Source organism: Caretta caretta, chromosome 2 (genome assembly GCF_965140235.1).
Source record: "Caretta caretta isolate rCarCar2 chromosome 2, rCarCar1.hap1, whole genome shotgun sequence".
Taxonomy (NCBI): domain Eukaryota; kingdom Metazoa; phylum Chordata; order Testudines; family Cheloniidae; genus Caretta; species Caretta caretta.
In genome coordinates this window covers 59,378,527-59,402,654 of record NC_134207.1, presented here as the reverse complement: position 1 = coordinate 59,402,654, position 24,128 = coordinate 59,378,527, and the positions used below count along the sequence as shown (strand labels likewise).

At 39.2% G+C, this 24,128-nt stretch overlaps 1 protein-coding gene across 7 annotated transcripts in view; it reads right to left on the bottom strand.

The window, feature by feature from the left end:
* The window catches only part of NCOA2 (nuclear receptor coactivator 2), a 256,975-nt gene that overhangs the window by 187,579 nt on the left and 45,268 nt on the right, over window positions 1–24,128 (bottom strand). For 3 of the 7 annotated variants that reach the window (XM_048840912.2, XM_075125138.1, XM_075125139.1), the window contains exon 3: window positions 6,866–6,959. The exons of 2 other annotated variants lie outside the window; for them this stretch is intronic. The gene's annotated coding sequence lies outside the window, so the exon portion shown is untranslated. Of the gene's footprint in view, window positions 1–6,865; window positions 6,960–13,978; window positions 14,069–22,104; window positions 22,147–24,128 lie in introns of all 7 variants that reach the window. 2 more of the 7 variants (XM_048840914.2, XM_075125137.1) reach the window with 2 other exon arrangements.

Below are 24,128 nucleotides of genomic sequence, written 5' to 3'. Positions count from 1 at the left end.
TTTAGTTCATTAAATACATAAGAGAAAAAATAACCCAATGTTTGTAAAATAGAAAAGGACAAAATCATTGGCAAATGGTATTTTATGTTCAAGTTCCTAAGATACTATCACAAACAAGATTTTTTTAAAAATAATTTATCAAAATGTTTAACAGGATATTAACTGAAAGCATCCAGTGTCAGTTTAGCACTACTGTATTTATGTGCTTCAGATGAAAATATTTCAGATGAACAGGCAATGTTTAGAATCAGACAGCATCAAAAAGAAATTACACACTTCTGTATAGCAATGAAAAAAAGAAATTTGAAGAGTCCTGGAAAATGGTTTTAATTTCAAGATTTCTCTCTAAATTGACATCAGGAACAGAACTACAGCAACCCTGCCAAAATATCTGCTAGCATGATCTTATATTTTAACTCCTGGCAGTTTCAAACTTACCTTTGGTCTTCCCCTTTGACTCACTGTGTTAAGTACCTTTGATGTCTCAAAAAACCTCAAGGGAAAAACACACATAAGAACAAATTGTAGACTTTCTCCCAAGAGCACCGTAGTCTGATAGAGACTGCTTAAGGGAAACCTATCTACCAAATGCCACTATAATTGTAAAAAATGGGACCTCAGAATTTCAAGAGAAGCTAATTCAAATATCTTTTTAGAAAAGTACAGTCTTAAGGCATAGAGTAACTGTAACACCTTTTCACCAGATCTATATTAACCCCAACTCTCAAAAGGTGATCAGGAATTGAAAAATCATGTTTTAAAAGAGAAAGTCAAAAATTCTGGTGACACACCAGTAAGACTTTGTCTAGCCTAAGATTTAGCGCTTCACATACAGTCCTGCAGTGGCACAGCTGCACCTTAGTGAAGATACTACTATGCCGAAGGAAGAGCTTCTCCCTTTGGAGTAGCTAATCTACCTCCACAAGAGATGGATTCTATGTGGATAGGAGAAGCTCCTCCTGTTGACACAGCACTGTCCACACTGGGAGATAGGTCAGTATAACTGCATTGCTCAGGGGTGTGGGTTTTTTATACCTGTGAGCGACACAGTTATACTGATGTAAGTTTGTAGTGTGAACCTGGCTTTACAGATGTGATGTGAGATTGATCTAATTGACATCTTAAAACGCGAGTGAAGAAAAAGCATTTGTACTTTAGAAGAGTGGTTCTCAACCAGGGGTCTGGGGCCCCGGGGTCCACCAAGCATGGTTGGCATTAGACACGCTAGGGCCTAGGATAGAAAGCCAAAGCCCCACCGCACAAGACTGCAGCCCAGGGTCCCAAGCCCCACCACCCAGGGCTGAAGCCAAAGCCTGAGCAACTTAGCTTTGTGGTGCCCCGGTGACATGGGGCTCCTGGCAATTGCCCTGCTTGCTACCCCTTAATGCTGGCCCTAGATTTTATATGCAGAAAAATAGGTGTTGTGGAACATGGGGGCCGTGGAGTTTTTATAGCATGTTGGAGGGGGCCTTCAGTAAGAAAAAGGTTGAGAACCCCTGCTTTAGAACAATGCTAAACTTGTCAAATTAAAGTCCATGCTTCCTCCAAGGGCTGGTTTACGCTGCAGAGTTAGGTCAGCTTAACTACATCACTCAGGGCTGCGAAAAATTTCACACCCCGTGCAGTATTTTTAAACCAACCTAACCCCCAGTGTAGACACCACAAGGTAGATGGAAGAAATCTTCTGTCAACCTAGTTCCCGACTCTCTGAGAGGTGGATTTACTACAACAATGGAAGTAAAGTGTCGCTGTAGTAAGTGTCTACACTACAGTGCTACAGCGGCAAAGGAGCGTTTCTAGTGTATATATACTCCAAAGCTTTAACTCAATCACCTGAGCATGCTCTAAAATACAATTGCTTTGTATTAACTAGAGTTTTCAGAAGGTGATAATTAGATTCAGCTAGGTAAATCAATATAAACTTCACACCTTTAGTTCCTAAACTAGACAAGGGCTAACACTAAGTAGATTTAGTCAACAGATTTTAGTGTAGCAGGCTGGCAAATGTCCGACATGTTCACAGGCGCTGATCCTGCTGGAATTTTGTTAAGTGGGTTATGCAGACTAAGGGTTTGTCTTTACTAAGGCCTGGTCTGCATTAGAAAATTAGGTTGGTTTAACTATAGCCGTCAGGGGTGTGAAAAATGGACACTCCTGAGTGGCGTAGTTAAGCTGACCTAAGTCCCTGTATAGACAGCACTAGGTTGTCAGAAGAATTCTTCCATCGACCTAACTACTGCCTCTCAGGGAGGTGGATTACCTATGCTGACGGGAGACTCTCCCATTAGCGTAGGTAGTGTCTGAGCCATTTTAAGTGTAGACATACTCTAAGAAAATTGGTTCAGCCTACGTCAGGCTTAGTTAACTCATGCTCGCTAAGCCTGACCTAAACTTGGACTTCTTTCTTAGTGTGGCTGCAAGGAAACACCTTGTAATTCAATTTAGCTGGTTGAGTTCAAACCTAAATGCAACCAGAAAAAAAATCAAGGTAAAAACGTTACTCTGCATCTATTCCAGGAAAAAGGTCCAAGATTAGATCAGGGTATCCAGCATCTGAACTCGGCCACCTTTGTTATTCAAGACAAACCCGAACCAATGCTTTGGTTCATTACCCCACCTGGATAGTGGGTGTAAGAGGATCTAGGATGTGAGCTGAGTAGATGGAATCACAGACCGCCTAGGAACAGCCAAGCCTAGGGAGAAGGTGTTAGCTGAACTGAATGTTGTCAGTTATCTTTTTGTTAGTGTTTCTGTCATTGAAGCTATACCCCAAAATGGGATACGTTTGACTATACAGCGTATGGACTATTTTAGAGCAGATTGGAAGAAGCAACTGGTTAAACTTGAAGGCAGAAAAATACTTTACCAGATTCTTTTCTACACCACCCAGTGTACAGTCTCTGGAGTTTTCTGGAGATGGTCAGCAGCATTATACTGATTTATCTGAAGCTATCACATTGCTGGATTTGTTCAATCCTGCTGACGCTGAAACTCAAAAAGCTTTAGGACCTTGAGGCTTTTCTAAAACCATCCTATTAAAAAAAATATAGGCCTTAGATTTACACTTTTCTAAAGATGTTAAGCAAGTGCTACAACTACCATTACAGGCCGCAAAAAGTTAACCATAGCACAGACCCCTGCTATTTTTAATCACACTAACAAGGAACAATAAGGAGTACCAAGCCTGAGAGAGCTACTTCTACCAAGTAAAACTACAATGTAGGCGCTCACATGTTGGTATCTGGACTCCAAATACACTTTCTCCCCATCTCTCTACCACGTTAGAACCAATCTAAAGTACTGATCCCAATATTTTTAACATAAAAATCCTAATTAAGTTTTTCATTTTGCTAAAAATGAATATTATAAACCAAAAAACCATGGTAAAAATCTATTAAAAAAAAACCATGAGATCCCAATGTCAGAGAAGCATTCATTATCACAATTGACATTACTCTGATTTTTCCCCATCCATAGCTGGTTAAACCAACCGAAAAAAAGGAACATAAGGACCTAGACAAATTGGAGGATTGGGCCAAAAGAAATCTGATGAGGTTCAACAAGGACAAGTGCAGAGTCCTGCACTTAGGACGGAAGAACCCAATGCACAGCTACAGACTAGGGACCGAATGGCTAGGCAGCAGTTCTGCGGAAAAGGACCTAGGGGTGACAGTGGACGAGAAGCTGGATATGAGTCAGCAGTGTGCCCTTGTTGCCAAGAAGGCCAATGGCATTTTGGGATGTATAAGTAGGGGCATAGCGAGCAGATCGAGGGACGTGATCGTTCCCCTCTATTCAACATTGGTGAGGCCTCATCTGGAGTACTGTGTCCAGTTTTGGGCCCCACACTTCAAGAAGGATGTGGATAAATTGGAGAGAGTCCAGCGAAGGGCAACAAAAATGATTAGGGGTCTGGAACACATGAGTTATACGGAGAGGCTGAGGGAGCTGGGATTGTTTAGCCTGCAGAAGAGAAGAATGAGGGGGGATTTGATAGCTGTTTTCAACTACCTGAAAGGGGGTTCCAAAGAGGATAGCTCTAGACTGTTCTCAATGGTATCAGATGACAGAACGAGGAGTAATGGTCTCAAGCTGCAGTGGGGGAGGTTTAGATTGGATATTAGGAAAAACTTTTTCACTATGAGGGTGGTGAAACACTGGAATGCGTTACCTAGGGAGGTGGTAGAATCTCCTTCCTTAGAGGTTTTTAAGGTCAGGCTTGACAAAGCCCTGGCTGGGATGATTTAACTGGGAATTGGTCCTGCTTTGAGCAGGGGGTTGGACTAGATGACCTTCTGGGGTCCCTTCCAACCCTTATATTCTATGATTCTATGAACATCTCCATGTATTTCAACCTAGAACTAAACACAGTAAAAGCCCATTGAAAACAGTCAATAAAGACACATTTTTGAAGTTACTTGCTTTGTCTACCAATAACATATACATGAGTCCAAACCCTCTAAAAATTTCATTGTAACATAATACTCTATAAACTTTAGATGAATTAGGTCAGCAGACTACATATCTGAAGAAAAAAAAAAAAAAGGAGAGAAACAAGTGAAAATTATTGGCCCATGTAGGACTATATGTAATCATCTTCCTTCAAATTTGCTTGGGTACAGCAGACACTAACCAGAGACAGGATGATAACTTCCTAAAAAAAATTATATTTAAGCACAATTTGCAAGAGAAGTTCTAATATAATTTCACTACCCAGAGTGGACGGCCACTTTCCAGCTTCAATTCCAGTGCCCTTAGCTCTCCCTTCCAACTTCTAAAATCCTCCCTCTACATAAATGAGTACTTCATTTATAAGGTAAATAAAGTAGGTGAGTAGAGGACTTAGTAAGCTAGTTTCTTACATATGCTGTGGAAGAAGTGGGTCTTCAAGAGGGACTGAAATGAGGCTTTGTGGACCCAAATCAAGAAGTGTTCCTTTGTGTAATGGCAACATAGATGACAGCGCTAAGAGTCCAAGACATCTCACATCTACAGAATCATCCCAAGTTACTCAGAGAAAAGAGTTCTGAGAGTTAAGAGGCTCCACATTCTTTGTGAATTAACAACTCACTCCTTACTTACTGGATTCTTTCATATACATTTGGAGAAGACCATCTTCCTCAAGTCACACAACAATAACGCTCTGTAAACCTTCAGACCGAAGTAATTTTTGTCATGTATTCTAAAAGCAGACAACAAAAACGCAGCTCTGGTCTGTTATCAATGCTTTGCAAGAGAATGTTTCCATTCCGTGTCAGTCACTTTATCTGCAGGAAGGACATGGAGGATAAACAGTACAATGAGCTGCCACTACTCTCTCAGCAGATTCTCTCTCACTTTAAACGTCCTGAACGTAAACCTTCATGAAAACCAAAAATATAAGGCTTCACTAAGGAGCAGTTTATCCACCTAAGCAGGGGAGTTTTCCTGTGGGGGCAAGAACAAAGGTATACCAAGTGACCCAATGAGTAGATTCCATGTACACTTCAATGGCAGGGATATTCAGACACTCAAAAGCCTTAGACACCATCTAGCATTTTTGACATCTCTATATAGACTCCTCTTACCACAGGACACAATTTAGCACATACACATACAAATCAGCTTCTATTGCACAACATGCACAAAGAAGTAGATTTTGGAGAATTGGGTTAAGGTACAGCTCCTACCAAGCAAATAGTCCTAGTAATCTTATTAAAAACCTTTATTTTCTCCCTAGCATAGAAGAATTGAATACTAAATGATCCTTTGTGGAGGTGGGTAAGGGACTGATCTGTAATGCTTTACAAATGAAAACTCAGTGAAACATGTTTCTCAAGTGGTCCAGAATGCTTAACATATTTTACATTTCAGCAGAAGTGAGTAAGCATGATTTGAAATGCAGAAAATAACCAAGTTAAAATAACTTAATTCATATAGAGAAGCTGAAAAAAAAAAAGGGAATTCCAAGTTAAAGTTAACTTTCTGTTCCTATCTCATCTCCACTGTGCCTAAATACTGCAAAGATCTCAGAGCAGAGGCCAGTTTTACACCCAGCGTTTAACTACAGTCCAACAGAACAGAAAGAATGCAAACTGGTTAGAGGCAGGGCCAGTATAAAGAATTTGAAAATAAAGGAGAGAATGAAAATCTGAAAATCCAATGACACCAGCAAGTGCCCTGCAGGACTGTCAATGAACTTTAGATTTACGAAATAATTTGATAAATAGAGAATAGACACCAGCACAACTTCAGTAGATAATCTTGCCTTTCACTGAACAAAATTAAAATGTAATCAAAGTTACATTTCTAATAAATGCAAGGGCTCTCAGTATTTCAATTAAATAAACCTCAATATATAAATCCTCCAGCTCCCAGTGCCAACTCCACCCTACCTACACCTCAGTATTTCACTGAAAAAATTTAGAAAAATGAAGCAAGAAAAAAAGTTTCATAGCCTCCTCTTGCTTCCACAATAAACAATATTTGAGGCTTTGCATACATTAAGTTCACTTTATGACAAATATTCTATGTTAACATTTATGAACCATTTCTTTTTATACAAACTGAGAATTTCAAACTAATATATAAATGTATACACCACAAGAGAAGTTTTTAATCAGTATGATCAAATTCATTCCAGTTAAATGTCAGCCTGTTTAACCATCGAGAGTCGGTGTGTCGAATACATTTGGAATAAATCTGCAATCCGTCAGTGTTGGTACATGAGTGCGTCGTGGAACACCCTAACCAAAGTGTGGAGAAATGTTACTACAGAAAGAAACTTTTAAGTGCAGAAAACTTTAAATGTCTATCTAGTTTTAACAAAAGAAAGAAGGAAAAAGAAAATCAAAAGCATAGACATATAATCAGCTGTGTTACATACCAAGCTGTTCCAGCAGTATCTTGTCATTCAGGACGTAACATTTTCACGCATCAGCCATACAGATCCCAGAGGCTCAACCCACATTTCCTGATTTCTACAACAAAGATTGTCATTAAGCTACCAACATCATCAGGAATGCAGTACTACTGTAACCATACTTAAATTAACCTTTCATCTACTTTGAGCAAAACAAAAAACACTGTAAGACTGGTATGGCAAGTTAGTCAGCTTCTAAGCTATTATCCATAAGTTTCAGATGAGACAGCAGATCTATTAAGAGCACAAAGCCTTACATATATGCAACTTGCACTGAACTTCACTCAAAATAAAATGAACCCTGTTCAGTTTAGCCAGATTATTGTAATTCTCTGCTTACTTCTGCTTTCATTTGGTTCACATATCACGTAATGCACAGTTTTACAGGATTTTGCAGCTAGGATAGTATCTAAGAACAAGCTTTCCTTGCCATGTTCCTCTAGCACTGGTTCTTTATTAAGCATACAGACTTGAAAATTATTTTGCTAATATTGTGCTGCTATGGCAATATCAACCGATGTTTTTGGGTTAAGGTTATGACTTTTCTAGGTTATCTTTTTTTTTCCCCTATGCGCTCTGCATAACTGTTGATTTCCAAGAAACAAATAATGCACTAAAATTCTTTTCCATACCTGGACACTTCAGAGCCTTATAACTCTTGGTAATATCATGGCTTTAGCTCCTTACATTCCTCATAGCCACAGTCAATCTTCCATCGACACTACAGATATGAGACAGATCTCTGTATGCAAATTCTTTGGTTATGCATCTCATTTGCAAAATCCTTTGTCATTTCAAGATAGATCTGCTAAATTAGTAATACTGCTTAAACCAAACCCTGAATTTTTTTTTTTACTTTACACTTGTTCCTATGTTCCCTTTTTCACAGGGCACACAGCCAGAACAATTTGCATGAAGGGCACTGCATTAATATATGTGAGTGAAGCTCATGTTCTCCTCTCCCATGTAAAAACGCACAGAAGGAAAACAAGAATGAAAAAAATCACATAGCTGTTGAGGAGCTGCATCATTCTTGCAGTGGCTGCAAGCTGTAAATTGGAGGATTCAGGAAAAACCCTGACTCAAACCCCGATCACAGATCCAGAGTCAGCAGCATCTTGGAGCAAAGCTCCCCTCCACACTCCTTCCAAGCAAAGCTCACCTCTGATAAGGTAACTGGGCTGGCTGAAATGCTGCAACCCTCTGGAGATCATAGAGCACATAAGATAGATGATGCTGATCCAATCAGGAATAATTTATCCTCCCCATTGTACATTATGTCGCCCCTACTGGATGGAGGAAATATACTGCATAAAGTGGCTCTCTTTTTGACATTGGGATCTGGTAATAGTCTAGCAAAGGGAGCAGACGTAGCTGCACAGTAGAAGATGCTACAGGCTCCAGCACAGCTACGTTCTCCCTCCACGTAGCTCCATCCACCTCATTTCTGCATTTTTGCTCCTCACTGCACAGTGGAAGGGGATACTGGAACCCAAACAAATGATCCCATAATAAGTAACAATCACCTTCAGCCATACATTGCTTTCAGAAAATCTTTCACCTAAGTACTTCAGACTAAAGACATTTTTTCCTATGCAGTATCTAACCTGTCTGCACACAAACTGAAAGAAAAAACAAAACATAAAAAAAACCTATTTCAAGGACATACTATCTGCGCTATTATTCTGAGAAACACAGAACAATTTAACATTTTGGGGGAAATGACACAGAGGTCTGCAATCTTCATCTGCACTCGTCTCCCAAGCAGACTGCATTGCATTAAGTCACTCATTCTAAAGTCTATAAAAAGAGGCTCCCACAACTGAGGTACAATTAGTCAATAAAGGCATTCCGCTAGCTGAAGCTGAGAGTCCCAGATATATACTGTGATTTAGTCAAGACACACTGAAAACAAAAATAATTTTCATAGTAGAATTATCAACCAGATTTTATTTGCATTCTTCAGTTTTAGCCAAGAGGTCTATTTTTGTTATAATGGGCATGATCCTGCAAGGTGCAGAGTGATCTTTCATTATCGGCAGTAAATATTTAGATTACATGGCTCTCAAAGGCTCCACTCAGAATTAGGACCCCACTGTGCTGGGTGCTGTGCTGTACAAAGACAAAGCGACAATTCTTGCCCTGAACAGTTTATAGACTAAATATTCACCTACAAGGGAAGTTAAAGGCACCTTCCAGTAGTGAGCTCACTGTTAATCAACAACAACAAAAATTGCAGGAATAAAATGTAGACAGGTAGCAGTGTTTTTATGCATTTGAAAAACAGTATCATCTTCCATTATATTCCATAATGTTTTTTTGCACCAGACCAGTTACGACTGGGTACATAATACAGGTACAACCCAATTAGACACAGATTAGACGCAAATATAGTGTGCCTAGGAATTACAGGCCCTGTGGTATGTAATCTCCTGAAGTCTAATCCCTGAATACAATGGAGCAAAATTCCCAGCTCTGGTTTGAGTGAGTGTAATTCTTAACTTCAGAGCAGTTGTTATGACAGTTGTGAGGTTGGCCCAATGTCAATGACACCATTAAGATGTAAATACTGGGCAAATAGAAAAGTTACCAGTTCACAGTAGCCTTCCTACAACTGAAAGGATACCATGCGACTTTAGCAACAACATTGAACAGAACAAAAAGTCCTATTGAGTTCAATGGAATTTTTCATATTAGCAGTTCAAGTATATCATAGCAGAAGCTGGTAGCAACCCCTGTATTTAGGTTGCCTAACACTTTCCATTATAAAGTATTCTTGCAACTTCATCTTTGAGAAGCTTTCATGCCTCCATTATTTGCAGTAGACCTTTGGCATTTGGTATGCCTTTGGTATTCCGCACAGGGAATCCCCCGTGGGCTACAGAAGTGCTTTTTCTTAGTCCCATGAAATTCCATTCAGATTTTGGCTGAGATATAAACTATTAAAAATGGCCATTTCCCTTCTCTCACTTGCATTCCTCAGGAAAATACTGGCAACATGCCAAAACCACCACTGAACATTTGGAGGCATGGCTTGCACCCCCACAAGCTGCTCCAGAGAAACATCAGGGAGCTGCCAGAGTAACTGAGCTGTAGCAGGGACTGGGAGAAAGGACTCTATTCCACAGATCCTCTCTCTGCCCCCACTTTCAGGACTCCCAGGTGTGCATGTGGCAGGGTGGTAGAGACAGACACAGGCTGGGCTCCCCAAAACCACTACACCTCCCAGACTCAGCACATGGGAAGTCCCAGACGACTGGAAAAAGGCTAATGTAGTGCCCATCTTTAAAAAAGGGAAGAAGGAGGATCCTGGGAACTACAGGCCAGTCAGTCTCACCTCAGTCCCTGGAAAAATCATGGAGCAGGTCCTCAAGGAATCAATTCTGAAGCACTTAGAGCAGAGGAAAGTGATCAGGAACAGTCAGCATGGATTCACCAAAGGCAAGTCATGCCTGACTAATCTAATTGCCTTCTATGATGAGATAACTGGCTCTGTGGATGAGGGGAAAGTGGTAGCCGTGTTGTTCCTTGACTTTAGCAAAGCTTTTGACACGGTCTCCCACAGTATTCTTGCCAGCAAGATAAAGTAGTATGGGTTGGATGAATGGACTATAAGGTGGATAGAAAGCTGGCTAGATTGTCGGGCTCAACGTGTAGCAACCAATGGCTCCCTGTCTAGTCGGCAGCCAGTATCAAGTGGAGTGCCCCAAGGGTCGGTCCTCGGGACGGTTTTGTTCAATATCTTCATAAATGATCTGGAGGATGGCGTGGACTGCACCCTCAGCAAGTTTGCAGATGACACTAAACTGGGAGGAGCGGTAGATACGCTGGAGGGTAGGGATAGGATACAGAGGGACCTAGACAAATTAGAGGATTGGACCAAAAGAAATCTGATGAGGTTCAACAAGGACAAGTGCAGAGTCCTGCACTTAGGATGGAAGAATCCCATGCACCGCTACAGACTAGGGACCGAATGGCTAGGCAGCAGTTCTGCAGAAAAGGACCTCGGGGTTACAGTGGACGAGAAGCTGGATATGAGTCAACAGTGTGCCCTTGTTGCCAAGAAGGCCAATGGCATTTTGGGATGTATATGTAGGGGCACTGCCAGCAGATGGAGAGACGTGATCGTTCCCCTCTATTCGACATTGGTGAGGCCTCATCTGGAGTAGTGTGTTCAGTTTTGGACCCCGCACTACAAGAAGGATGTGGAAAAAGTGGAAAGAGTCCAGCGGAGGGCAACAAAAATGATTAGGGGACTGGAACACATGACTTATGAGGAGAGGCTGAGGGAACTGGGATTGTTTAGTCTGCGGAAGAGAAGAATGAGGGGGGATTTGATTCCTGCTTTCAACTACCTGAAAGGGGGTTCCAAAGAGGATGGATCTAGACTGTTCTCAGTGGTAGCTGATGACAGAACAAGGAGTAATGGTCTCAAGTTGCAGTGGGGGAGGTTTAGATTGGATATTAGTAAAAACTTTTTCACTAGGAGGGTGGTGAAACACTGGAATGCGTTACCTAGGGAGGTGGTAGAATCTCCTTCCTTAGATATTTTTAAGGTCAGGCTTGACAAAGCCCTGGCTGGGATTATTTAGTTGGGGATTGGTCCTGCTTTGAGCAGGGGGTTGGACTAAATGACCTCCTGAGGTCCCTTCCAACCCTGATATTCTAGGATTCTATGGCACCAGCGGTCAATCCCCCATCTGGGGCTTATACAGGAGAAGGAGCTCCCCACAACGCTGGGGCTGGGGCAGGTAGAGAGAGAGCAAGGCTTCCTCCTGATCACCCCCGGAACTGCAACCTATTTCCCTCCGCCCCCCCTCAGGGAAATTAGCAGTCTTTTGTTGCCAGATAATATTGTTAGTCTTGTTGCTCAAGTGATAACAGTTTGTGCTGCAATGCTGAAGGCTCAAGGTTCAAACCCTACTGCTGATTCATGATTGTGGGTAAGGGGGGTTGTTACAGTTGCACATAATGTTTTTTTATTTAATTTATTTTTTTAATTTATGTCATTATCATTCATCATTCAATGAAATAAAATACATTTTTTCATTTAAATAACAACCTAGGAAATTATACTCCAAAAATACTAAAATAGCATGATTAGGTTGCAAATTCAAGCACTCAAAAGTTGGGATATGCCCATTATACACTTGTCTTTGCAGTTTTAATCAACTCTCTTGTGCATATGCATTATGATACATAGTCTTTAACTACAGGATATCATACCATTATTTCCACAGGATCCCTATGCACAGGATGCACAAACTTGGAGAATTAAGGTTGCATAGACTACTGTAGGTCTGACATTTCCCCATTTTTGAGTGCTTCATTTTGCAACCTAAATAATATTCTTTTAACATAGTTTGTGTGTAATACTCAATAGTTTGTAACACTGATCATGATAAAAATCATGTATGAAAAGGAATCACTCAGCTCTTTGACAGGAAAAGCTAGTCCACGATTGGGTTCCCAATGTGAGACACCTTAAAGGGATTTGATGTTAGGGTATGTGACTGTAGCATAGGTAAGTTATCATAGTGGGTACATGGGAAGATATTTTACAGTATTAAGATATTTTTCAATTACTGTGTGCAATCTGATAATTGTACACTGTTTAATTTTTCTAAGATCAAACATGCCATGCCCTCAGCCATCAGTTAGGAAAGCAGGCTTTGCTAAGTTCATGAAGATTGATTCAAAGATAAATGATGTTATAAGTGAAAACAGCATTCTGCACTAGCTCACTAAACCGGAGTTCCATAACAATTTACAGTCCCAATTCAGAAAACATTCTTATTCAGAAAAGCATTTAAAGCACATGCTTAAAGCACATTAAAGTCAACAGGACTTAAACATGTGCTTAAGTCCTGTCCTGAAATAGAGATGTGAAGAGTCCATCTAGGTATACTAGTTATTTGTTAAACAAACTCGCATTATTTTAGTGATTCCATGATTCAGTAAATACAATTATTTCATTTATTACAGTGTGTGATACCAGGAAATTAAATGTAGAACTACATTAATATAAAGTAATGGTGAAGGCTTTACATACGCAAAGTCAGAATATTCAAAATTATTAACTGAACAAGAGAACTGAACAAGAGAACTCTTCTAAATTGCACATACACATTAAAATAAAGTTATATTATAAAGTAACAAAAATATTATGTAGGTGCAAGAAAGCAGATTTTTAAAACTGGTATCTGAATCAAATTTTAATTTCCATACTTGTGTGTGTAAAATCTCAACTGTACTGTGGCAATACATAATTCCTATGAGGTTTCTATGGTGTCACTATCAAACTTACATAAATAATTATTTAACATAGCTTTTTCAAACATGTCCACAGTATTTTGGCAAATTAGTGACCTTGGAACTATGTTCCTGATAGCTTTCAAAATCTGAATGATTTCGCTTGCTCATATTAATCATTAATGTAACTTTTTTCAGCTCTTAAAAACTAATGTAAACTTTTAGGACTTTTCAAGAGCTAAGGCTCCCACTAATTAGCTTTCTAAGCCAAGTAAAAGCTATTTTGCACTCCACTCTAAGCAATTTTATAGTTTGTTTAGTATACAATATTTAAGTTTACATTTTGGAAGTGCTTCATTGTAGTCCTGTACCAGGACTTAATATAATTAAATCAAGTCAATAGTTTGTTTTTGTTTCTCCTCATTCAAATAATCCTTATCCACTGAATTCAAATCAGAAAATAATGAGACACATTTTATGAGATCAGTCTGGCTGCAGATCTTATTAAAAAGCCAAACCAAACAGGAAGTTCTTACTAAATTTGACCCAAACCCAAGTGCAGAGGCAACCTGTATCATTGCAGGAATTTTGAAGCTGTCTTGGCCTCCATCATGCTACAGGACAACCTACAGTTTTTCACTTTAATCTGGCACATTGGTCCTTCATGCAGGCACAAAACCCATATGCATGTGGCATGTGCTTCTCTGCAGAAACTAGTAGATTTAGAGCCCACACTCTGAGGGGGCTTAAAAGGTCACAGGAGCCAATGATGCCAAAGAGATAGCGACTCCTCTGAACCACACTTTATTGAAAAGAACTAATCACCTGTGCATAAAAAATGAATACCCAAGGTGCTCCATGAATATCTTAATATGCAGTATCTCTTGAGGCCCAAAGTTAGCAAAAAGCCATTTCCTAGGAAAAACATATGGAAAACAGAGTTAGGGTAGAAATCCCAACACATTTTTTCCTAACCACAAAAGCAGGTGGCCTTTACAGCCCAAGCGCCCTTACTGCTGAGAGACAAATAACAGTACTTTCTTACAACGTGCCCATCATAACCAGCAGGAATTCAATAAATTACAGAAAAGTACAATATTGCTCAATACATGGAAAGGGAGGAAACAAAACTGGATCCCTTTAAACCTAAGGAGCAGGGAGCAGGAAAGAGGCCTGTTGCTCCTGGCAAGGCTACTTTTACATTCCACCCAGCAAAGCTGGGCAGCACAGCCAGAGGCCTGGTCACTGGCCAATCCAACTGGCTGGTTGTCAGATGACAGTAAATCCAATTAGGACATGTAACCCCAAACACATTGTCAACTAAAATCCTGACCACCACACAGACCCAAACCTAACTGCTCTCCTCGAGGTGAAACACTCAGAAACAGCCAGGAATCAGCAAATCCCCTGTCAGCAAGAAGTGCATTGTTTTACAGATGCTGGAGCATTATAAATATGTCTACACAGCTCACAGCAGCGACCATCCATCCCCCATCGACAGACTTAACATAATAACAGCCATACTGGGTCAGACTCAAGGTCCATCCAGCCCAGTATCCTGCCTTCTGACAGTGGCAAATGCCAGGTGTCCCAGCAAGAATGAACAGAACAGGTAATCATCAAGTGATTCATCCCCTATTGCCCATTCCCAGCTTCTGGCAAACAGAGGCTAGGGACACCATCCCTGCCCATCCTGGCTAATAGCCATTGATGGACCTATCCTCCATGAATATATCTAGTTCTTTTTTGAACCCTGTTATAGTCTTGGCTTTCACAACATCCTCTGGCAAAGAGTTCCACTGTGCGTTGTATGAAGAAATACTTCCTTTTGTTTGTTTTAAACCTATTAATTTCCTACCTATTAATTTCATTTGGTGACCCCTAGTTCTCGTGTTATGAGGGGAAGTAAATAACACTTCCTTATTTACTTTCTCCATGCCAGTCATGATTTTATAGACCTCAGTCATATCCCCCCTTAGTTGTCTTATTACTCTCTCCTCATACGGCAGCCATTCCATACCCCTAATCATTTTTGTTGCCCTTTTCTGAACCTTTTCCAATTCCAACATATCGTTTTTGAGATGGGGCGACCAGATCTGCACTTGGGTTAACGGAGCTCATACTAGCCCTCTAAAATAGCTGTGCAGACAGCGCTTTGAAGTTGCAGCTTGCCCCTGCTAGCCTAAATCTATTAAACCATGCTGCGGAGGCTCATTGCTGTGGGCTGTGTAGACATACCCTAGGCCTGATATACCCTCTTCTACGTGAGGGATGGTTGCTGGCCCCAGTAAGGATAGAGCCTGTGCCTCAACTAACTGTGGTAAGCTTGCTGATATGCACCGAGGCTTCTGTCGGGACCAAAAAACCCCATTCCTACAAACCTACCCAACTTCACAGGGGCATAAGTGATGTTAATGCAAGTACTACCTTTATATGATGCTGCTATGCCCTCACAATAACTTCTCACCACAGAGTTGAGCTTCTAGTCCTACCACTTCCTAAAAGGGTTAATTTTTCATTCTGTTACCCTGATGATAAGCCAAGACATGCTTTACCCAGACAGACATACACACACACACAGAGTTACTGTCAATCTTGCATGTTCCAAGTTGCATTTGCATAGAGAAAAGCCAGCATTTACATTATAATATAAATAACGTATTTCCTTTCTTAATGTAACTCTATTTCTGCTCAAACATTTTATGGCACTCCCAAACTTGTTCAGCACATATAAAGTTGTACTACAAATAAAGGGCTGCTGTTACCTATTAACCTGTGTGGCCGCTTGATGAACTATTGTACCAAGTACAGAGCAAAATATTAATACCAGTTTAAAATCTTGTGTCCAGATCTGAAATCAAACCATACACTATGAAAAGAAAATATTTTTGTTTTAACTAACAGATACAACAAATATTTTCTTCCTGTAATAATTTTTTCAATCTCTTTGGTTAAAGTATTTGCAATTATAATCTCTACAGGGTTAGTAAACATTTTCAAGGTACAAAGTTACAATCTGTGTGAAATCCTGTTCAGTGTACTCTGACATTACCAGTGTATCTACTCCAGCAGCTCACACATTGCCTAAACATAGTTAGCCGCTCAAAAGTTACATTTTTGTCCTCTGATGTAATATTTCAAGTTTTGTTAACAGCAGAGCATAAACATCATTCTTTTTCAGGGTATCCCATGCCCAAAGCAAGTAAAAGTCAGTGTGCCCTGCCCTCCTCCCGCAACCACTGAAGTTTCAAACATGATTCAGAAACTCAAGAAATCAGGGCATTTGTTCAGAATTATTAAGAGCTAACTGATAAATGTAAGAGCAGAGGGTATTTCTTACTTCCTGACATGCGGGATCAGATTGGGGGCACCATTTCTACTTTAGAGTTGACCAATTTTATAAATATGACAAACCAGAGAAGTTGTTTCAAGATACATACCAAAATAGAAATCAGAAATGAATACCATCACTTGAAAAGGAACATACAAAAATGCACACTTTTACTTGGTTATACCTTTAATAGGATAACAATAATACATAGTTACATTCAGGAACCAATAGTAGATCATGTGCAAAGTAACGTTTACTCTGTTCAGGTCTATTTGTAGAACTGAAGTTCTGTAGTATTTATGATGGTCATTGTGATCTATAAGCTATTTTGAATCCAAAATTTTCAGTGCCACATGGAAACATTTAAGTTTGCCAGGTCATATATGTTAAGACTTAGGAAATGGGGCCTCAAAATAAGCACATGTGCAAAATTCATATTAATGTTTCAGAACATTCAGAAGGTTCCCAAATAACAACATAGACCAAGACATCGAAAGAAGCATTTTTCCAAAGAGTTATATGAAATGATTGGTGGTGTCTGGAATTCACACAGGGAAATGGCAGGAGTTGCTAAATACGTGCAAGATCAAAAAGCCTGCAGAGGCTGAATAGTATAGGGGGACTGAAAACTGAGCTAGAATCTAGCAATTCCTGAATTCTAATCCTGGTTCAAACACTGATCTCTCTCTCACTTGTTACCCATCTGTAAAACTGGGATGGCACTTGCCTATTGTAACTCTCCGTTTTGCAATAAGAGTGTTTGTAAAGCTCTTTGAAAATGTAAGTTATGTGTCAAGTACAGCACAGTGATGGGGTGTTCACTGCACAACAGCCCTGAAATGGTTAAGGAAGCTGAGAAAAGTCCAGTTAGTGTGATAGGCCACACATGAGGGGATTAGGCTGAAGAAGCAACCCCTGATCCAGGATGAAGTTCATCTGAGCGGGCGTGGACTGAGCTAGTATAAAGCCAGGATACTGGCAACAGAAACGGTTACAGTGAGGATTTCTGCAGCCACCCTTGGTGCATTAGAGAGGGAAAGAAGGAATCCATGGAAAGAGTAGGACTCTGACTCTGAGGGAAGGGTGTATGCAGAAGAGAGGGGGATACAGAAGGAAGCCTTTAGGAGGTGAGTAGAAAGCAGCTCAGGAACAGAGCAACAAGGTTGAAGACTGAACAGATCTTGGCTGCATGTTGTAGGGTCCCTGGGCTAGAACTTGGAGTAGTGGGAGGGCCCAGGTTCCCCTACCAGCCACTGACACAGTGGCATTGCCTGGACAGTGGGTCAAGTTGAGACTCTATTCCCCACAAGGGAAGAAAGCTGCAGCTCCTGGAGTGAGAAAGAACAACAGGGGTGAGAGACACTAGGGGAGGTCTTGGACCTCGAAGACAGCTAATCCCCAGAACATCCAGAAGGAGGTGCCACCTGCAGGGAGTGAGTACCCCATTAAGAGTACATGTAATAAACCACAACCTCCTCTATTCTTAATTAGCGTTGGCAGCAGAAAGTAGTAATATTAAAGCATGAAACTGTGTTCTCTAGAAACCTCTTTTTACTCTAACTTGCTTCTATCACTTTACTAAGGAGTCATTATTATAAGAGAATAAAAGGGTAATTTTATTTTAAAAGACTGTACAAATCAGCAAGCCAAAACAAACAAGGGATTGAAGTCATGACAGACAAGTATTTCCATAATTTTTCATACTAAAAATGTATGCGATAAGGTGCATTGTGAATGGGTCCACCTAAGTCTTTACTACTAGTAGTAGTCTCCCCAATGTTGAGGACGATGTTGACAATCACAGTTTATGCTCTTATTAAAATGATGAAATAACCATAGCTTGGTTTTGTATTACCTTCTCAAATCCACATTCTAAAACATGCATAAAGTCCTCCTTAGAGCTGACTTCATGAAACAGAGTTTAAGGAGTTAGAGGGCACTAGCAAGTTCTCTCGTTAGGTGCTAACTTGAAATGCTTAACTACAGTGCTTAATTTGAAATGGGTGTACACAGTATTGGGAGGCAGGAGTTTAATATAAAGATCCCACCTAGAAGAGATTGTCTTGTCACACACTGATTCAGGACCCACAAATCTCAGATTATGCTATGGAAAACTAGATTAAGAAATGGTTCTGAAATCTATATTAAGAAATAACCAAGCTGGCATTCAGAATTTCTCATCATTCTGTTAAGAGAGATTTGCTACATCCAGCTCTCAATATGGATGAAGAGTCTTGACTGGTTGCCAAGAAGGCTCATGTTTTTTAAAATAAGAAAAATATTTTGATACACTAAATTCATCTGTTTCATCAATTTTAAAAAGTACATACCTTGATACCAATTAAATTAGCTCAAATTACCATAGCTGGTATTTTGAAAAAAAAATCACATGCATAATTATAATTAAGAATAATTATACATTCTGCCCATTGCCTTATTAGTCCCAAAATACAATTAAAAAAACAAACCCACTGGATGGGTGAGGCAAGTTGCAGAGAGGCAATGCAGGAGGAATCTGCAACCCAGTGCATAGAATTGCGCTTTATAAAGTTTCTCATCTTGGGAATACAGAAAAGTGAGTGGGGCAGGCCAGGAAAGTGGAAGCGACTTGTACACTCCATCTACTCACAGAAAATTGACTAGTCCAACACCTGATGTGATGGTACTATAAAGAGACAGAGCGACTATTACAGCCAATGTTGCAGTAATAATCATTGTTTGACTGACTGAGGGTGCACCTTTAATCCAACTCACACGTTAAAGAGAAGAGAGAGTCTCCCAACCCCCATGTAGTTCTTTGGAGCACTGCCTACAAGAGACAGCAGCCTGCATCAATCTGCATATACATTAAGATTGGTTAATGTCATCCTAGAGCTCAGTATTACTGACCTCTGACCAATATTGATCAAACTTAAAGATTCACCACATGGCTGTTTTCAATTGATCAGAAGCCAGGATTTCTCTTAAGTATATCATGAAAAAAAAAGTGAGTGCATGATAGAGAATTCACACATTTGTATGGCCAGTATTCTCTGTAAGCCCACGCTGCTTTTAGCTTAATATTCTGGTGCTTCTTAGCCATTCAAATAATCAAAGAAATCTACATAAGCCTACTACCTTATGTATGTATCAAAACAAAGCAAATGCAGGGGAACGGAAGGTACTAAAACCTGTTCTAGCATACTGTATATTTAGAATCTGACTTTACAGTGCTAACTACTCTAACCACTGAAAAGCAGTTTATTAGTAAGTACCAGTATTTCCACACCATACACCAGAGTGGAAACTCTTTAAAATCCATTTTTGCAACTTAAAAGGGACACGAGTGTGAAAGCCAGGGTTTTTTGCTTTAGTAAAATCTAGTCCATAATAATAAAGAACTTGAGAATTTTCCTTGAATTCTAAACCAAGTGTATCAGACATACAAAAAAAAATTAAATTGGAAGTATCAAACAAAATGTTTTGTTAAGAAAGCTGACATATCCCAGATTTCAATATTTTGGTATAAAATTTTAATATTTTGTCAAATTAATTGACTTTTAGAGTAAATGGTTTTGTGTGAAAACTTAATCATTTGCATGGAGTCTTTTTTAGCATTTGTAGAGCTGTAGAATGATGCACAAAGAAAAGATGTTTTAATTTAATTTAGCATACTGTATATTTAGAATCTGACTTTACAGTGCTAACTACTCTAACCACTGAAAAGCAGTTTATTAGTAAGTACCAGTATTTCCACACCATACACCAGAGTGGAAACTCTTTAAAATCCATTTTTAAAACATAATTTAAACTGAATTAAAACATAATTTTAGCTGAAAATAAGTAATCAATTTGTACAGTTTTCATTCAAAATTTGCTCCTCAGAATCTATAAATACAAGGAAAGTGAAAGAACCAACAAAATTTACAACCAAAATTGAAACTGATAAAATCTGTAACCAGAATTTTGTTGCAAGTACTTGCAGCATTAATATTTTCATTGATTCTTTAGATGAACCTTATAGGAGCTAAATCTTAGACTATGCAGCTTAAGGAGGCAAAGTAATTAATCCATCAGTCTGCACTGATATTCACCAAAGCATATGAGGACATAGTAAATTTATTTCATAATGATAAAAATGAATTCAGAGCAGGAGAAGTATCATCACTAGACAGGGTGTTTGGTTACCCAAAATTGTATTATGCTTTTGATTACACTACATGATCAATGAGTAGAGTTACTGATATCAGTGCTGAATATTAAGGCCACGTCTATGCTATGGGGACTATTGCAGCAAAACTACAGACCCTCGTTATGGCAGTATAACCTCTTAACATAGAGACGGCCTACAGTGACAGAAGGAGCTTTTCCATTGTTGTAGGAACATTGCCTCTCTAACTGATGGTAGCTAAGTCAATGGAAGTATTCGTCAGTCAACCTAGCAGTGTCTACAGTGGAGGTTAGGTTGACATAGTCATGGTGCTCTGAGGGGTGGGTTTTTCACAACCCTGAGCACCATAGCTATGTTAACTTACATTTTAAATGTAGACTAGGCCCTAAGACTGACACTAGAATAAAAACCATGTCCCATGCCATATTTCCGAAATTCTCTTGTTACTTGCAATAGTCTCAAAACACACAACTCTGATAAAATCCTAACTGATCTTTACATCATTCCAATCCTGCTTTTAGTTGGTTTAAAAACAAAAGTACAATACATATTTGATAAGACATGAATGCAGAAAAAAGTACCTACTCCATGACCTGTAAACATTCGTAATTTTACTTGCTTTTGAAAGGAGAAAAAACTAGTTTAGGCCAGTTTGATTAGTTTCCCATGGCTTCTGAAATCAGTTCCTCTTCCTGTCCAGAGACACATTTATTTTGTACCAGCTGTTTTAGTGGCAAATTTCTCATATCTAATATATTTAATGGGACAGGCTAACATAAATGGCCAACAGCTATGTAAAAGGATGAGATTAGTATCTGAAAGCCATCAAATCCTCCATCGCTGTCTCATGGAGTAATTCAGTGATTGTACCATCATTCATTGATAGGCTTGCAGTCAACTCCTGACATCACTAATGTTGCGTATGAGAATGAACATTTTGCTTTAAAGATCAGTTGTTCTGCTAACGGGGCTGTGACTGTTGTGAGGCGTGACCAGGAGGGCTGATGAGGTGTAACTTAGTACTTATTGAATTGAAAGTAATAGAGCAATACCTTCACAAGAGCATTTAAAATCAAGTGTGCAAGTGACATAGGTAGGTAGACAGAAAATGGACATGGTAACAAAATATATTGGCAGAGGGGAAATGAATTTATGTTGAATAGGAAAGCAGTTATGTTAGTAAATGATTCCTTTTTTCTACTCTTAACCTTTTCCTCGGGCAGAACAATACCTATTTTAGTAGCATTCACTATTGTGTTTTGAGAGATAGATAAACATCTGTGTAATGGTGGAACTCTGTTGAATATAAAGTACAGCATTAAAGGTCTACTGTTCTTGATCCCACTGAAGCCTATAGCAAAATTTTCATTTACCTAAATAGGGACAGGATCAGGCCTTTAGGTTGTTTTTATTCTGAGCTCCTACTACTATCAAATGCTGAAAATTTCCAAGTGTTGTATAAACACTTACCTTAGGCCCACAGTTATGTTGAAATAATACTCAGCATTTGGTCTAAAATAAAATAAAAATAGGAAATTCAGAGCTAAATCCAGATCCCATTGAAGTCAATGGGAGTTTACTTGTGATTTCCATGAGTTCAAGATTTGATCTTCAACCCTTAAAATACATATGTGCATGAAAAACAAGAGTAATATCTCAATTTTTGAATTTCCTAGCTCTTATTGATTTAAACCAAATCATGAAAAATGTGTTGTATTTTAATACTTTAAATTGTACACATACTAACCCATGTATTTCACTGAATAAATAATGCAGCATATTTTGTAACCTTCCTCTAAGATTTTTCTTTCAATCAATAAACTAACAATTTTTTTGCCAAATTCAGTTGTCATTTGAGTAGAACAAACATGCATCTTAAGCAGTAAACTTTTATAGATTTTCTCAGTTCAAGTTTCTTTTTTAATTTGCTTTTTCGTATCAAATATTCTTAAATTTAGCTACATGACTCTGTTAGGTTAAAATTAATCCAGAACTCTGTACTTGGTAGATAAGGGGTTGGGAAGGTTTTCCATGCATTATGTGTTCAAGTGCATTTGGACTTTTTAAAACTTACACATACATTGTTACCAATTCTGGAATGTTTACAGAAACAAGACCTACAGAATGTTTATAAAATTGTCTGAGTGAGAGCAAGGAGCAGCTGGAAAATAACAGCATTGCATTTGGCACTTTAAACATTAAATAAACTAAGTTTCAAAGTTCATTATAAACTAGTATGTACAGATGAGAAGAGGAAAAAGTATTTCTGAAAAAATTAACTACAGACTTTTCAAAGAGTGATTTAAGGTCTTTAAAGGAGAACTCTGAAGGGAGAGGACAAGGGAAGGAAGGATGGGGTTATAGCGGGATGGGGATATGCAGCACAGTCTTCTACACAGCATGCTGGAGCAAAAATGCGTGTATGTGTGTGTGGGAGGATGGGTGTTAAGTAAAAGGAAATACATAAATGAGTCAACAATGATATTTATTACTTAAAAAAATACCCACCAATTTTTGCTCCATCAAGTTGTGCACAAGCTTTTGCTGAGTATCCACATAATCTTACTACTTCATCTCCTGGTTTTCCTGCCAACCATTTTGTTACACATACGTACATACCCTTGCCTCCATCACTGAGTCGTAACTATAATGAGATGGTAAACTTGTCAGGGCAGAGATCATGGCTCCTAGTTCCACTGTCCCTGTTTAGGCACTGAAATGGAGCGGTGAAAGGGGGAGGCAAAGCTGACTTTAAGGCACCTTTGCAGCTCCTGATATGCCCACTACACCAAAGGTGGGAGCTGAGCTGGTATAGAACCGTTTCAGCAGCACTATGCCAGCTAAAGAGAACCCCTTTCTGCTTGGGTATTCCCTGGGGGCTGGTTCCACATGCTTTAGGCCACCAGAAAGACAAAAGGTCTGAGGCAGAAGAGCGAACCAGGGCTCATATCTTTTTTTTGTTTGCACTGTCAGACGCGTAGCATATTTCTTCTACTACCTAGCTACAAAATAAAATAAAAAAAATCATTCCAGAATCACTAAAAGACTGCAAAGTTTAAAATGACAAATTTTAACAGAAAATACATGTTTCCCTTATCTGCAAAGTACAGAGTTCACAATTCTATTTGCTCCTTAGTGAGGCATTATATGGAGAAGCAGCTGAGGACCCATAATAGGGCTAAATGACAGCCTTGCCCTTCGGCATGAAGGAAAATAAGCTGTTTGTGTGCTCAAAATGCCCCTTTATCCTCACTACTGGGTACATTCAACACTTCTCAAGTGCATGGGATTTTACTGAACTCCCCTGCAGTCACCTTTTAGGCAAGATTTTAGTTTCTGCCTAGTAATTTAAATTCCAAGTGAATTTTGTGGGTTAGCTTTTATCTACTAAATATAGCAGGGTATAAAGAAAAGTGGACAGGCCTTTATTTCCAGTAACATGAAAGATGTCAATAAAATGCACATGTTTATGGAAAAAAGTTAAGCTTATCAAA